The following is a 17,605-nucleotide window of genomic DNA, read 5'->3' on the forward strand; positions in this document are numbered from 1 at the left end:
ACTCCATTGTATATATTTACCACTTCTTCTTTATCCATTCATCCTTCGATGGACATTTGGCTCTTTCCATACTTTGGCTATTGTTGATAGTGCTGCTATAAACATGGGGGTGCATGTGTCCCTTTGAAACAGAACACGTGTGTCCCGTGGATAAATGCCTAATAGTGCAATTGCTGGGTCGTAGGGGAGTTCTATGTTCAGTTTTTTGAGGAATCTCCATACAGTTTTCCAGAGTGGCTGCACCAGCTTGCATTGCCCCCCAAAATGCAAAAGAGATCCTCTCTCTGCATCCTCGCCAACATCTGTTGTTGCCTGAATTGTTAATGTTAGCCATTCTGACAGATGTCAGGTGGTATCTCATTAGGGTTTTGATTGGCATTTCCGTGATGATGAGTGATGTAGAGCATTTTTTCATGTGTCGGTTGGGCATCTGGATGTCTTCTTTGGAGAAGTGTCTATTCATGTCTTTTACCCATTTCATCAGTGGATTGGGTTTTGGGTGTTGAGTTCGATAAATTCTTTATAGATTTTAGATACTAACTCTTTATGTGAGATGTCATTTGCAAATATCTTCTCCCATTCTGTCAGTTGAATTTTAGCTTTGCTGATTGTTGCTTTCACTATGCAGAAGATTTTTATTTTGATGAGGTCCCAGTCATTCATTTTGCTTTTGTTTTCCTTGCCTCTGGGGACGTGTTGAGTAGGAAGTTGGTGCGGCCAAGACCAAAGATGTTTTTGCCTGCTTTCTGCTCGAGGATTTTGATGGCTTCCTGACTTACATTGAGGTCTTTCATCCATTTTGAGTTTAGTTTTGTGTATGGTGTGAGAAAGTGGTCCTGGTTCATTCTTCTGCATGTCGCTGTCCAGTTTTCCCAGCACCACTTGCTGAAGACACTGTCTTTATTCCATTGGATAGTCTTTCCTGCTTTGTCAAAGATTAGTTGGCCATACATTTGTGGGTCCATTTCTGGATTTTGTATTCTGTTCCATTGATCTGAGTGTCTGTTCTTGTTTTTTTTTAATTTTTTTGGCATTTATTTATTACTTTTCAGAGACAGAGACAGAGCATGAGCGAGGGAGTGTCAGAGAGAGAGGAAGACACAGAGTTCCAAGCAGGCTTCAGGCTCTGAGCTGTCAGCACACAGCGTGATGTGGGACTCTAACTCACGAACTGCCAGATCGTGACCTGAGTCAAAGTCGGATGTTTAACAGACTGATCCACTCAGATGCCCGTGAGTGTCTGTTCTTGTGCCACTACCATAGTGTCTCGATGATTACCGCTTTGAAGTATAGCTTGAAGTCTGGGATTGTGATGCCTCCTGCATTGGTTTTCTTTTTCAAGATTTCTTTGGCTATTCGGCGGCTTTTCTGGTTCCATACAAATTTTAGGATTATTTTTTCTAGCTCTGTGAAGAATGCTGGTGTCACTTTGATCGGGATTGCATTGAATATGTAGATTGCTTTCGGTACTATCAGCATTTTAACAATATTTGTTCTTCCTATTCAGGAGCATGGAATGTTTTTCCATATTTTGTCTTCTTCAATTTCTTTCATAAGCTTTCTATAGTTTTCAGTGTAAAGATTTTTCACCTCTTTGGTTAGATTTATTCCTGGGTATTTAATGGTTTTTGGTGCTACTGTAAATGGGATAGATTCCTTGATTTCTCTTTCTGTTGCTTCATTGTTAGTGTATAGGAATGCAACCAATTTCTCTGCGTTGATTTTATATCCTGCCACTTGGCTGAATTCATGAATCAATTCTAGCAGTTTTTTGGTGGGGTCTTTTGGGTTTTCCATAGAGAGTATCATGTCATCTGTGAAGAGTGAAAGTTTGACCGCCTCCTGGCCGATTTGGATGCCTTTTATTTCTTTGTGTTGTCTGAGTGCAGAGGCTAAGACTTCCAATACTATTGTTGAATAAAAGTGGCGAGAGTGGACATCCCTGTCTTGTTCCTGACCTTAGGGAGAAAGCTCTCAGTTTGTCCCCATTGAGGATGATATTAGCATTGGGTCTTTCATAGATGGCTTTTATGATCTCGAGGTATGGTCCTTCTATCCCTACTTTCTTGAGGGTTTTTATCAAGAAAGGATGTTGTATTTTGTCAAATGCTTTCTCTGCATCTATGGAGAGGATCATATGGTTCCTGTCCTTTCTTTTATCGATGTGATGAATCACGTTAATTGTTTTACAGATATTGAGCCAGCCCCGCATCCCAGGTATAAATCCCACTTGGTCGTGGTGAATAATTTTTTAATGTATTATTGTTTCTGGTTGGATAATATGTTGTTGAGGATTTTTGCATCCATGTTCATCAGGGAAATTCATGTATAGTTCTCTTTTTAAGTGTTGTCTGTGTCTGTTTTTGGAATCGAGGTTATGCTGGCTTCATAGAAAGAGTTTGGAAGTTTTCCTTCCATTTCTACTTTTTTGGAACAGTTTCAAGAGAATAGGTGTTAACTCTTCCTTAAATGTTTGGTAGAATTCCCCTGGAAAGCCATCTGGTCCTGGATTGTTGTCTTTTGGCAGATTTTTGATTACTAATTCAATTTCCTTACTGGATATGTGTCTGTTCAAATTTTCTATTTCTTCCTGTTTCAGTTTTGGTAGTGTATATGTTTCTAGGAATTTGTCCATTTCTTCCAGATTGCCCATTTTATTGGCATATAATTGCTCATAACATTCTCTTCTTACTGTTTTTATTTCTGTTGTGTTGGTTGTGATCTCTCCTCTGTCATTCTTGATTTTATTTAGTTGGGTCCTTTCCTTTTTCTTTTTGATCAAACTGGATAGTGGTTTATCAATTTTGTTAATTCTTTCAAAGCATCAGCTTTTAGTTTCATTGACCTGACCTACTGTGTTTTGGTTTCGATAGCACTAATTTCTGCTCTAATCTTTAGTATTTCCTGCCTTCTGCTGGTTTTGGGTTTTATTTGCTGTTCCTTTTCCAGCTCTTTAGTCATAAGGTTAGGTTGTGTATCTGAGATCTTTCTTCCTTCTTTACGAAGGCCTGGATTGCTATATACTTTCCTCTTATGACCGCCTTTGCTGCATCCTAGAGGTATGCGTTGTGGTGTTATCATTTTCATTGACTTCCATATACTTTTTAATTTCTTCTTTAACTGCTTGGTTAGCCTGATTCATTCTTTAGTAGGTTCTTCAGTCTCTAATTATTTGTTACCTTTCCAGATTTTTTCTTGTGGTTGATTTTGAGTTCATGGCATTGTGGTCTGAAAATATGCATGGTATGATCTTGATCTTTTTGTACCTACTTAGGCCTGATTTGTGTCCCATATATGGTCTATTCTGGAGAAAGTTCCATGTGCACTGGAAAAGAGTGCATATTCTGTTGCTTTAGGATGAAATGTTCTGAATATATTTGTTAAGTCCTTCTGGTCCAGTGTGTCATTCAAAGCCATTGTTTTCTTGTTGATTTTTTGATCAGGTGATCTGTTCATTGTTGTGAATGGAATGTTGAAGTCTCCTACTATTATGGTATTCTTATCGATGAGTTTCTTTATGTTTGTGATTAATTGATTTCTATATTTGGGTGCTCTCACAATTGGCGCATAAATGTTTACAATCGTTAGGTCTTCTTGGTGGATAGACCCTTTGATTATGAAGGATATAATGCCATTCTGCATCTCTGGATGCAGTCTTTATTTTAAAGTCTAGATTGTCTGATATCAATATGGCTACTCCGGCTTTCTTTTGTTGAACATTAGCATGATAGATAGTTCTCCATCCCCTTATTTTCAATCTTAGGTGTCTTTAGGTCTAAAATGGGTCTCTTGTAAAAAGAATATAGATGGATCTTGTTTTCTTCTCCATTCTGTTACCCTATGTCTTTCGATTGGGGCATTGAGTCCATTGACGTTTAGAGTGAGTACTGAAAGATAGGAGTTTATTGCTATTATGATGCTTGTAGAGTTGGAGTTTATCGTGATGTTCTTTGGTCTTTCTAATCTTTGTTGATTTTGGTATTTATGTATTTATTTATACAGATATATTTTCATCTTTTCTCCCCTCAGAGATTCCCGCTTAAAATTTCTTGCAGGGCTGGTTTAGTGGTCACAAACTCATTTAATTTTTGTTTGTATGGGAATCTTTTTATCTCGCCTTCTATTTTGAATGACAGCCTTGCTGGATACAGAATTCTTGGATGCATATTTTTCTGATTTAGCACACTGAATACATCCCGCCACTCCTTTGTGGCCTGCCAAGTTTCTGTGGATAGGTCTGCTAAACCTGATCTGTCTTCCCTTGTAAGTCATGGACTTTGTTTCCCTGTTGGTTTTATGATTCTCTCCTTGCCTGAGTACTTTGTCAATTTGACTATGATGTGCCTTGTTGATGGTGGGTTTTGGTGGAGTCTAATGGGAGTCCTCTGTGCTTCCTGGATTTTGATGTCTGTGTCTTTGGCCAGGTTAGGAAAGATTTCTGCTATGATTTGCTCACATAACCCTTCCACCCCTCTTTCTCTCTTCCACATCTGGTTCCCCTATGATTCTCATGTTTTTCCTTTTTAATGAGTCACTGATTTCTGTAATTCTTAAATCTTGCTCTTTTGCCTTAATCTTCCTCTTTTTTTTCTGCTTCATTATTCTCTATAAGGTTGTCCTCTATAACGCTGATTCTCTGTTCTGCCTCATCCATCCATGCCACCGCTGCATCCATCTGTGATTGCAGCTCAGTTATAGCATTTTAAATTTCATTCTGGATATTTTTTACTTCTTTTATCTCTGCAGAAAGGGATTCTAATCTATTTTTGACTGCAGCTAGTATTCTTATTATTGTGATTCTAAATTTGGGTTCAGAAATCTTGCTTGTATCTGTGTTGGTTAAATCCCTGGCTGTCATTTCTTCGTGGTCTTTCTTTTGGGGTGAATTCCTTCATTTTATCATTTTGAAGGGAGAAAAGGAATTAATGAGGTCGCAAAATTGAAATGAAAAGATAAAATTACAGAAATATTAAAATTACAAATTAAACACACACAAATTGAATGGAATATGCTAGATCCTAGGTGTGTTTTGTTCTGGGTGTTGAAAGTGGTTTGACAGATTAGAGAAAAAAATGGGAGGGGGAGGAAAAAAAGGAAATAATTTGAGAATTTGAAAAAATGAATACACTGAAGTAGACTAAAATGAGATGATGGGAGTAAAATAGAGTTTGAAAAAATATACAGGAAAGTAAAGAATATAGTGTAAAAAATAAAGAAAAATATTTTTAATAGCAATTAAAAATAAATGTGATTTTTTTTCTTTTTCTGTATTCTAGAAAAAAGAGAGGAAACAAAAAAGAGAAAAAAGATACAAAAAGGAAAAAAAGGAAATCATTTGAAAATTCAAAAAGTGAATACACCGTAGTAGACTAAAATAAAATGATGGAAGTAAAATAGAATTTGAAAAAATTTACATAAAAGCAATCAATATAGTAAAAAAATTAAGGAAAAATATTTTTAATAGAAATTGAAAGTAAAATGAAGTTTTTCTCATTCTGCATTCCAGAAAAACTATAGAAACAAAGAAGGGAAAAACAGAAAAAGAAAGAAAAAGTAAAAAGGAAACTGGAAATTTGAAAACGGGAGTACACTGAGGTAGAGTAAAATAAAATGATGGAAGTAAAATAGAATTTGAAAAAAAATTACAGAAATGTAAAAAATATAGTAATAAAAATTAAGAAAAATATTTTTAATAATAATTGATAATAAAAATAATTTTTTTCTACATTCAAGAAAAAGAAAAGAAGTGTAAAAGAGAAAAAGAAAAAAAAGAAAGAAAATTGACTAGATGAACTGGCTAACAGATTGAAATAGGACTGAAATTACTTCTTTATCCCCTAGATGTCAGTCTATGTAGCTCTTTATAGTCCATAAAGTAAGCGGCAGTGAGACTTGTGTTCCTGAAGAGCCCTGTTGACCCCGTTGGGAGGGGCTCAGTGTAATGGCTCTGCTGTCCACTAGATGGCGCTTTTAGGCTCCTGGGGTGGATTGTTGCCGTGCTTGTAGGTGCCAATGCAAATGCGCGGGAGTGGTGAAAATGGCGCCACCCGGGTACCCAGTCTGTTCTCCTGGATCAGCAATTGCATACCTATCCTCTGTCTTCAGCCCTTGTCCCCTCCCTGCTCCTTCACTCTCTGTGACCAGGCCCCAGGCCGCACCTCTCTCCCAAGTTTTGTCACAGACACGGCTGTTTTCCCTGGTCCCTTATGTCCAAAGGACTGCGGCTCTGACCTGTTCTGCCCCTCTTTGGGAGGGTGTCACCAAGCAATGTCCGAATGAGCAATGGCCGAATATTGGCTGCACCTAGGAACGCTTGCTGGACCCTGTTGTTGTTGGTGCCCCGAGACTATGGTCAGGTGCCAGCCCGCCCCAGAAAAAGTTCGTGAGAGAGTGTAGCAGCAGCGTTTCGTGGATTATGGAAAATCGCAACACATGGCTGGCACCAGGCTTCACCCTAAATGACCTTGTTGCAGCTCCAGCGAATGTGGCCGTTTTCCGGGGTGTGCTGGGACCAGACGTCTTTGGCAGTCTCCTCCAAATGTCCTTCCAGCAGTGCAACTGCCTCTCCCCGTGTGGCCTGAGAACATCCCGGACGCCACTCTGTTCCTGGGATTCTCCCTTCCCACCAGAGCACCTCCAGGTATCGAGCTGTGGAGTTGCAGCCTTTGCTCTCCCCTTGTTTACAGTCTTAGTGGAATTTACCTACTCTCCTTTCTCCTTTCTCCCTTTTTAGTTTAGTCCCTGTGGCTGTTTCCAATTTTCCACGTTCTGTCCAGCTGCTTTTGGAGAGGGGTGCTTTTCCTGTTTTCTCCCCCACTCCCCAGTCTCCGTCCTCTCTCTGCCTGCAAAAGCACCTCCCTTCCTGCAGTTTCTTGCTCCCCAAGGCCCCCTCTCCTCGCCACATACTTGTTGAATTCTGTGGTTCAGGTTGTGCAGATTGTTGTGTTAATCCTCAATCAGTTTTCTAGGTGTGTAGGATGGTTTAGTGTTGGTCTGGCTGTATTTCATGGATGTGAGACACACAAAAATCTTCCACATTGTTCTGCCATCTTGTCTCCTCCCCCATTGACTGCCTGATTTTCATTTGAACATTTGAGGGTATTATGCCACTCCCTTCTTTCCTGCAGGTTTCTGTGGACACTTCTGCCATAATCTTTTTTTTTATCTTCCCGTATTCGTTAGCAAACTCTTCTGTCTTCATGCTTATTGGGTTTTTAATGTGGGTATTTTGTGAATTTTACTATGTTATGTCTCAGAGTCGGCCTGCTGTTTTTTTTTTTTATTTTAATGGGAGTTCTCTGTGACTCATAGATGTGGATGTCTGTGTCCTTCAGCATTTAGTGGAGATTTTCCACTCTAATGCACTCAGAGAAAACTTTTTTCTCCCTCTCTTCTTCTTCTGGGACTCCTTTGAAAATAACTTTATTACACTTTATGAAGTTGCTGATTCCCTAAGTATACGTTTATGATGCAATATTTTAATTTTCCTCTTCTTTCCTGCTTCATTTCTCACAAAATTTTATCTCTCATGTCACTTACTCATTCATCTGCTTCTTTCTGCCTTGAGTTCATTATATCCAATCAGGTTCACATCTCGGTTACAGCATTTTAAAAGTTTCAGCCTGACCTGGTTTTAGGTCTTTTCCATCTGTAGTCAGGGTATCCTCATGCCTTCTAGACTTTCTCAAGCGCAACTAGTATTCTTATGATAGTTTTTAAAAGTTCTGTTTCTTTATGCTAGGTATTAAATTCTGTTTGAGGCTTATTATTTATATGTGTTTTAATTACATCCCTGGCAATGTCCTTTTATGGTTTTTTCTTTTGGAATGAATTCCTCCATCACTCTGTATGTCCATGTCTCCGCTTTCTTAAGTGTTTTAGGAAAATCCTGTTATGTTTTCTGCTTCTAGAGGAGTGTCTTTTTTGAGAAATGATTACATACTGTTGACAACCGGACATTCTGGAAGCATTTCTTGCATGTGCTGTGTGCACTGTGCTGTCATGTATTGGCTGCTCTGTCCCTCAGGTCAGTCGTCTGCAGAGTTCTCCTTGCCTCCAGGGGAGAGTTTTTCAACTTTGTCCATAGTGTTGTGAGTTTCAACTAGGTGAGTTTGGTCTCCTTATTAAAAGAGGCTAATTCCTATTTCCCTAGAGGTGAAGCTATGCCTCACTATATGGTCAGTAGACTTGGTGCCTGTGGGGGTATAAGGTGCTCTTTGGAAGGAAGGGTGCAATGGTGGTCTGGGTTCTAGACACTCGTTCCCTAGTAAGGAAGCACCTGAGGAAGGAAAGGTGGGTATGTCTTGGTGTCAGTGGCTCAGTATCTACTGGGGGGTGTTGTGCTGCTCACTGAATTCTGTCCATGATAATTGGTGGGAGGAATATTGGCAAAAGCTCCTTCTCTAGTCCCTGCAGTTGGAGTTTCCAGCCACCCCTGTTCAGGAAGCCCTCACAAAGAGAGAACAATCTGTACTCATGGGTCCCAGGCTTCCTTCAGAACCCAGCCTTCACCCTGCCTTTGTCCAATCCATTGGCACACCTGGAAGCTTAGGACTCTTATGTTTTATCTCAGCAGATCTAGCTGGGTTTGAATACACCTAATAGTTGAACTCAAAGTGACAGGGACCCCACTGATCCTCTGGGACAGTGTCTTGCTGTGATGTGGTTGGAGCTGGTTATCCCAGAAGGGCAGTTGCATGAACACTAGGAGCTTGGAGTTCATGGTGAGGAAGAACAAGAAGGGAGCGTTCAGTTAGCTGCTCTCAGCAGAGGCTCCTATGCTAATGACCAGGGCAGTGCAATGGTGCCTGTCAGCTCTCCTGCCCCATGAGAGGCAATGCCCTGTCTCCCAAATGCACTCCAAGAAGGTAACTGTCTCACCCGATATGACCCAGGGGATCCTCAAACCGCAGCAGTCCCTATGGGCCTCGGGGCTCCTTCTCCACAGGAGTACTGCTATGCCCACCAGGCTCCACCCCAGTGATGGCATGGACTTCTAAATCTTCAGGTTTTGAACTCGACAATTACAGCAGGTTGACTTGTCATGATTACCTTTATGTGTCATCGTGACTGCATCATGGGTGTCCAGATTCACAACTGTTTCCGTGTATGTCTGTGATGAGTTTCCAGAAGAGATTGGCATTTCCATCCATGGTTTCTTTCTGCCTGGGCATCACCCATTCCATCATAGTTCTGAGTAGAATCCGTTGCAGAGGGAGGAAGAATTCCCTCATTTTTACTTCCCATGTGCTTGTTTGAACTGGAACATTGGTCTCCTCCTTCCCTTGTTCTTAGAGTTACATCATCGGCTCTGAAGGTTCTGAGACTAGACACTATTTCAGAATCAGGCGAGAATTATACCACTGGTTTTCCTGGCTCCCCAACTTGTGACAGTAGATCATGGGACTTCTCAACATATTTTGTCATGGAAACCAATGTGCTTTGGGTTCTGTTGCTCGAGGGAATCCTGATTAATACATGGAGATGATTTATCTTTTGTTTAGAGGAATTGAATAAAGCTGTAGCTCATTTAAAGTCCTGAGTAGCAAAGTGCCATGAAGGAAGTGTCACTTTGTTTGATTGGGACATGGGGTGGGTGAAGATAATGGGGAGCTGTGGGAGCTTGTGGTCCTGGCTGCACAGGGAGTGCATCTGGGCCTCATGTAAATGTTCAGCTATTGTGCCTCAGGAAATCTGTAATTCACTCATGTTGAGGGACAGGAGAAAGCAATGCAAACAACTCTGTCATTGTGCATGGTAGGGTAGTTTTCCTATGAAAACAATGATCTAATTCACACAGGTAATAGGTAAACACAGAATCCTGTGTCCAGAGAGGCTCCCTGGAGAAACTGCTGTGTGGACAGGAAGCCCCAGACCCTGACAGGAAACCTGCCTGTAACCTCCATCTGCACCTGCTCCTGGCAACACAAAGCAGAATTGTGCATAGTGTGTGCCCCCTGGTGGTGCTGCTCCCCTCCTGCAGGTAGGTTTGCCAGTGAGCTCCCAGCGAGGTCCCCTCACCCTGTTTCTTGCACAGTAATATGTGGCCGTGTCCTCAGTCTTCAGGTTGTTCATCTGCAGATACAGCGTGTTCTTGGCGTTGTCTCTGGAGATGGTGAATCGGCCCTTCATGGAGTCTGCGTAGCTTGTGCTACCTCCACTACTACTAATATACGTGACCCACTGCAGCCCCTTTCATGGAGCCTGGCGGACCCAGTTCATGCTGGAACTACTGAAGGTGAATCCAGAGGCTACACCGGTGAGTCTCAGGGACCCCCCAGGATTCACCAGTTTTCCTCCAGACTCCACCAGCTGCACGTCACACTGGACACCTGCAGACGCAAGACATCTTGGTCAGGAAACTGTCACACATCCACTGGTTCTCACTCATATCCACTCACATACTCAGTGTCTCTCGTTCACCATGAATTACCTTTTAAAAATGCAACAAGGTAAACCAAGCCAAGCACATACTCCATGGTGAGGTGTCTGTGTTCTGTCCTGATCACTGAATGGAAACACCTGGGACCCCTGGAGCTGGGGCTCTTCTCCCAGCTGCATGGTTGGGATGGGCTGGTTTAATCAGCACAGAGAGGGCCCTATTTGCATGTCCTCTTACATATATATCACACTGCAGACTTAGATTTGATTCTTTAAAAGTGAATGGCAGGTTTGGGATGCATTTCTACATTAGTTTGTGTGGATGGTGCTGCGACAATATGAATAATTCTTATCAGTGAGCACAGGTATATTTGCGGAACTTGTGCATTTTTACATGTCTTTCATCAACAAAAGTCATTTTCGCTCTACAATTATTTTACATACTTTATGAAGTTTAATTCCAAGTACTTTATTCTGTGCCATTTTCAGTTGTATAATTTTGTTATTTGTTTTGCATATATTTCCATGCTGGTGTGTAGAATCACAGGTGGTTTATTTTATTTATTTTCTTTGTTCATTGTGCTCATTGTGCATCCTGCACTTTTCCTCATTTTAAGAAACTGGTTCTAATATTTTTTGTGGTATCTCTAGGGTTTTGTTATGTTTAAGATCATGTCATCTGCAAACAAGTAATTTTCCTTCCTCCTTACTGATTTAAATGTCTTTTATTTCTTTTTATTGCCAAAGTTTGTGGGTACTTCTTCCAGTTATAGGAGAAGAATGACTTTCCCTTCTTTTCTTCTGGGTTTTCACCCGGTGTAAGCATTCAGTTGACATAAGACTGATCTAAAGGGGAGAATAAATTTCCTTTTGCAAGTGCCTGGGCTTCCTAATAATATGACACCCAGAGAATGAACAAAGCAGGTGGCACTTGTGACTTTCAGACAACAAAACATTGGATTTGGCAAGAGTCAAGGCAAAGGTGTGGTTTTGGGGTATTTAATTAGTCAACAAATACCTAGGTTTGTTTTCACAACCTTCTTGTCCCTGAGTTCCTTATTCTGGTGCTAAGGATGGTTCTCCCCTCCTGGTACAGGGAAGGGGAGTTTCCCAAAGGTGATTTATATCCTGCTGTCAAGGGACACAGGAGGGTCTGAGTGTCCTTGGACTGGCTGTTTCTCCCGTGACTTTCATCCAAATAAGGACTGTGACACGATGATACGGTTTGAGGCAGCACAGTTATTCTTCACGTTATCATGTGGAATACTTCTATTGGGATGACCATCATTGCCTGGCTCCTGATGTGGCAGGAATGGTTTTAGTATTTTATGTTCAATATGCTGTCAGGTGTGGGCTTTCATAGTGGCCATGATCATGTGGAGATAATTTCCTTCTCCTTTTTAATTGAGTTATTTTAAAGTGATGAAGATGTATTTTTTTGTTCATGAAAAAACTGTGTCTAATGATTTTATGAATTAATTAAGGATGGCTTTGATTCAATCATTCCCTCTGTTAATGGAGGACATCAGATTTTTGCATTTGTGTATGTTGAAGGATACTTGCATTTCAGGGATGAATCACACTGGAGTATCATGTATGATCCTTTCAGTGTGCTGTTGAATTCAGTAGGCTCGGACTTAATCAAGGAATTTTGCATGTATGTGTATGTGAGACACTGGCCTGTAGTTTCCCTTCTTGTGGTGTGTTTCTCTGGCTTTGTTGTGAGAGTAAGGTGTCCTCATAAAGTGCATCTGGGAGTGGTCTTTTTCATCAGTGATTTGTAATAGTTTGAGAAGTATTGGCATTAATTATTCTTTAAATATTGTAGAATTTTAATAAAGCCTTGGTTTTTTTTTTTTTTTGGAGGGTGAAGGTTTTACATTAAGGACATCTTCTTACTAATTTGTGTTTTGTTCCTCTTGTATTTTGCATGAAAGAGTATTGGTGGATTATATAATGCTAGAAAATGTGTAATTTGTTCTTGGTGATCTAATTGTTGACCTATAAATATCTAAGTTTTTCCTTTATGATCCTTTTCATGTGTTTAGTTCAGTTAGGTCTCCTTTTTCAGTTCCGATCGCATTTGTTTGAATCTTACCTATTTCCCTAGGCTACCTAAGTTTTCTAAATTTCACTTATCTTTCCAAATTTAAATTTTAATGAAGTTGATTTGTTTTCTGTATTTGTGATAGTGTTTTTTCTCTGCTGTATCTTTTTATGTTAATTTTATATTTATCTTTTTATCTCAATGAAAATACCAATGCCTTTTTTAAAAGGAATCTGAAAAATATACTAATTCATATGTAACCACAAAACACATGGAAGTAAAAAACAAAATCATGAAGACGAGAGAACACAGAGAGGGAGAACACTTCTTCCTTCTAAATATATTGCAGAGATACATTAACTCCAACAGTGTACTGCTGGCATGAAATGAGTCATTTAGACCAGTGGAGCTCATTATGGAGCCAAATGTAGAATTGTGCACATGCAGTCAGCAAATCCTCCATGAGATTTCCAACAATGCACAGTGGGGAAAGGATTGTGTCTCTTAAACATGGTGTTGACTAGGGGCGCCTGGGTGGCTTAGTCAGCTAAGCATCCAACTTCCAGTCATGTATTGTTGTCATGATTTGTGGGTTTGAGCCCCACATCAGGCTCTGTGCTGACAGCTCAGAGCCTGGATTCTGTGTCTGCCTCTATCCCTGTGCCTCCCCTGATCATGATCTGTCTTGCTCCCTCAAAAATAAAAGAAACATTACAAAATGGTGTTGATATACACATGCAAAATAATGACATTTGGCCGTAATCTTGCATCATACATATATGTCAACACCAACAAATCTCAAAATCGATTAAAGATTAAGCAGAACCCTGACCCAAAATGCCTTCGAAGAAAACACACAGGATAAACATCATGACATTCTCTTGACAATGATTTATTTGATCCAAAAGCAAAATCACAGAGAACCATGGCAGACAAGGGGGACTGCATCAAACTAGAGAGGGGGCAAATCAAACAGTAGCATGGTGAGAAGGCAGTCTATGAAATGGGAGACATTACATTAAAAATATTGAAAAGGAGTTAATATCCAAAATACAGGAGGGACTCCTTAACATCAATAGCAAAAATCACAATTATAATCATAACAGTAAGCACATCACCTGATTAAAATTTGGGTCAAGCATGTAAATATCCATTTTGTAATTAAGGTTGAAAAAATGTCCATCCAGCATATGAATGGTGTTCATCATCACTAATCATCAGAGAATTCCCCCCCCCCCAGATCCACTGAGATATCACCTCACAACTGATAGCAAGGCTAGTATAAAATAAGGCAAACACAACGAGAACATCTCAAGTGTTGCTGAGGATGTTTAGAACAGGCAATCCTAGAATTCACTTGATGGGAGTGCAACATCGTGTAGCTACTATGGAAAACTGCGGTGAAATAACCCACTAAACTGAGTTCCTAATCTGCTCCCATACAGTTGACTTCATGTCCAGCTGAGTGTGAGGAAGGTCTGGGCCTCATGTTCTGTGGAGACAAGGTGCAGACAGGTGGATCCAGTGGATGATTCCTTAACTACTTAAGTAGGATGGACCCCTGGCTGACCGTTTTGTAAGACTTGACTCAGTGTGCCTCCCCACTGGTTGTCTCTGGCTTCCTGAACCGGATGGAGAACAAAAGGAGTGAAGGGTAGAAACTACCCTTTTCTCTCACAGGAACGTGTATATACTGAGAATCCTTGAGAGAAAGTCGCGGAGTTGATGAAGATGCTGTGGGGTTTCGACAACCACAAGGGTCTTTACTCATGGTCTCTCTTCATGGGCATCAAAGGAAAACCTTAAGGAAAGTAAAAGGAGAGAGGACCTGCTCAAATATATTAAATTTAGATCACTTGAATGAGTCAGTCTCCTCTGTTTGAAAATCACTTACATGTATCTTAAATGGTGGCCCGTGTACTTGTGAGGCACAGGTCTGTATATGAGTTGATTTATCCCCGAGCTTGGTCTCTGTCAAGGTCGGCACTATTATATGACTGTTCACTCTAAATGTTAGAAGACATCTGTGTTTGTAAATGGTTTAGGAAACAGTGTGTACTGTTTACTGGTCAGGATGAAGCTTGCAGGGCATGATGAGAATGATGCTTCACAGGAAACCTGACCCTGAAACACTGGTTCCGGATATGAATTCTGAGATCTTGGGTGCCCCCTGGAGACCTGTGAACCCCCAGGTTACCTACGTGGCTCCTGGTGTCCTGTGTGTTCCTGATGACCTGAGTGCCCCCAGGTGAACTGAGTGGCAACTAGTGACCTCAATGCCCCATGGAGACCTGAGCATCCCCCTGGAGGTCTGAGTGCCCCATGCAGAACTAAGCGACCCTGGTGTCCTCAGCTCCCCCTGGTACCCTGAGCACCCCAGGAGATCTCAGTTACCCCTGTTGTCCTCAATGCCCCCTCATGACTTTTAGGTAATCTAAGGGCAAATTGCAATTTTTGGGCCCATGCTCAGCTCTCAGAAGTCCTTTGTGGTGTTTGAGACAGCTCTGTGACTAGGCCTATCCTGTCCTGTTCACCCATAGAGGCGGTTCTGATTGTGTGGCTGTTAATCCTGGGGGAACCTCCAAGGGTGTGGCCAGCACCTGCTTTATCCCTCTTCCTCTTGCCTAACAAACTGCCTAACTGATGGACATGTGGCTCTTGTGGTCTGGACCCTAGTATGTGATATAGAATATATGATAGTATGTGAACTATCCACTGCATCCACTCTGCTGGGGTCGGTGGATCCATTTCCACCAGAAATTACTGGTTGAGATGGAGAACCCCAAGATGCTGCTAGTGAGGTGCAGAGTGTGCAAGGCATTCAACAGTTGGGCACAACCCCTGCAGCTGCACCTGGGACAGGACCCCTGGGGACAAGGAGACTCAGCCTGGGCCAGTCACCAGCAGTCACAACCATTCCCATCATCCCACATCTGACATCTGAAACCCTCACCTTTGGGACCTCTCACCAGGCACAAGGAAGGCCCTACAGTCTCTTCTGTTTCTTGAATACAGTTCTGCCTTCCTTAGGGACTTCAGCTCTCTCTGAGGAGAGAGCTGTGGGCTCCCACACCCTGAGATTGGAGTTATCTCTAGATCTTGAGAAGTTTGCCTGTGTTGGAGGGAGCATGTCCTTACAAGTGGACAAAAATTCAGTCAGGCTCCCCTTGTCCTTCCAGGTCCACCTGTGGGCATCTCTTTGTGGATCCACAGGCTTGTTGGTCCTCGGTCAAGGCAGCACTTGGTCTATGAATTGTGTTGGAGGCAGGTCAAGTGATGGCCTCACCTTTCTGATCAGATAGTGAACAAATGAGTGGATCACAATTCACTATACTCTATCTGTCCAAAAGATATTTGAAGGGATCCATATTTTCTCCAGAAACCTTTCCAAATCAAGTCTTTAAATACATTCAATTTTAACAGTCATTCCTCACATACCTGCATAGGAAAAATCTATATTGATGTCCAGTCTGGTGTAAATATAACAAGCAAAGGACCCTTGTTCCCAGGATCACATTTCTTTTCGTTTCCACACTGATGTATTAACCTCACCTGACAACTACCTGCAAAGCATGGGCACACCTGGAGACTTCTGATCTTGATGGTTCTCTGCTGGTGGGGTTTGCTTCCTCAGTCACCTGCAAAGCTTGGAAGCAGTGCCGACATCTTTAAGTGCACAGACACCAAGACATGGACACCTTTCTGTCACCTGCAGATATGATTCCCATGCATGGCTGGTGTCTCCATGTCCTGAGAAATTCCCATCCAACACAAGGGGCTGTTAACTCTGGGAGGAGGCACAGATTTCACAGAAAAGTGGGGGACTCTTCACTGATATGGCACAGCTACCATCAGTATATGAGGTGAGAAGTTAATGGCACTAAAACAACCACATTAATGAAAGTGGATTGGCTGACCTGGACAACATTGGAATCTAAACATTAGAGCCTAAAGAAATTGTAGAAAATGTGTTCATAGTCCTGAAGGCATGTGCCAAGAGGATGAATGCTGAGTTACCTGAATAGACTTCAAATAGAGATCAGAATGCTAGATAGTAGATAGATGATAAGTGGATAGGTGATGGATGATAGAGGGTAGATAGATGATAGATAGATAGATAATAGATACTTTTATGTTATATTAAAGTCATTATAGAGGAGTCACATCATTATGAATGTATTTGAATGAAATTACCCACTATTGGCAATATTTGTTAAAAGACCATAATTTCATACGGAAAAGAATATTTGACACCAACTTTAGATATACAAAAGAAATAATTATGACTTCAATTATTTCTGAATACAGCTTCCACATGGGGTAGCACATGCCTGCTTGTAGATTCCTCCTCCCTCTCGGGCTTTGGCTTCCATTCCCATTTGTTCCCAGGGTCTCCCTTCCCAGGATGTCCTGAGCTCTGGGATGTGCAGGGACAAGATCTCTGTCCTGGATCTGGACCATCGTCACTCTGGCCTAACATTTACAGCTCCTTCCAGGCCCTTGCTCAACCACCAGGCTTCTGCCCAGCAGGCTCCATCCCTGCATCCACCACCTGCCAGTATCCTTCTGGATTCTTCCATTCATTTCCTGTGGATTTAACAACAGTTTGTTAGGTTGGCAGGTTTCCTAATAATAATTCGCCTTGAGGAAAGAACTGTATAGGTAAAACATGACAGACTCTCTCCACAATAGCCTTGAGTTCATTCCCATGATGTTATTATTTTGCACCCCATCTCAGCCCCTTGACCCCACAGTCTTGCATTAGAAACTGTCACTTTCATGAACTGAACTAAATCTGTCCCCCCTACAAAACTGGTGCATCCTATCTATCTACTCTATATGGTCATCAGACAACCACCAAGCTAAGAAGGAACACAATACAGAGTGTGAAGACATAAGTATTTATAGAAATAATTTTATAAAATTTTATCTAATCAAAGTAATGATATTTACAGAAGTAACTTAAATATGGTAAATGACCATGTTTATTATAAGATTCTATGAGTTTAGATGAACATAATCAAGTTACAGGACAACTGAGTAACCACAGGTCAAAGAAATGTATCATTCTCAGGTCTATCCAAACCCTTTCCTTTCCACACCAACCAGTTTCCTATCTCTCCCTTTCTTTCTGGGCCTCGCGTGTTCTCTGTCTCAAAAATAAATAAACATTACAAA

General features: G+C 41.2%; 1 long non-coding RNA gene and 1 pseudogene across 1 annotated transcript; one reads left to right on the plus strand and one right to left on the minus strand.

Moving 5' to 3' along the window:
- The first annotated feature begins 6,366 nt into the window (after window positions 1–6,366).
- Window positions 6,367–17,111, plus strand: LOC125168533 (uncharacterized). Its single transcript, XR_007153192.1, has 4 exons — window positions 6,367–6,378; window positions 8,865–8,867; window positions 10,011–10,140; window positions 17,090–17,111. It is a non-coding gene; the product is annotated as an uncharacterized LOC125168533 (long non-coding RNA).
- LOC125168504 (immunoglobulin heavy variable 3-23-like) lies at window positions 8,289–10,554 on the minus strand (annotated as a pseudogene).
- Window positions 17,112–17,605: the final 494 nt, after the last annotated feature.

Source organism: Prionailurus viverrinus, chromosome B3, assembly GCF_022837055.1.
Source record: "Prionailurus viverrinus isolate Anna chromosome B3, UM_Priviv_1.0, whole genome shotgun sequence".
Taxonomy (NCBI): Eukaryota; Metazoa; Chordata; class Mammalia; order Carnivora; family Felidae; genus Prionailurus; species Prionailurus viverrinus.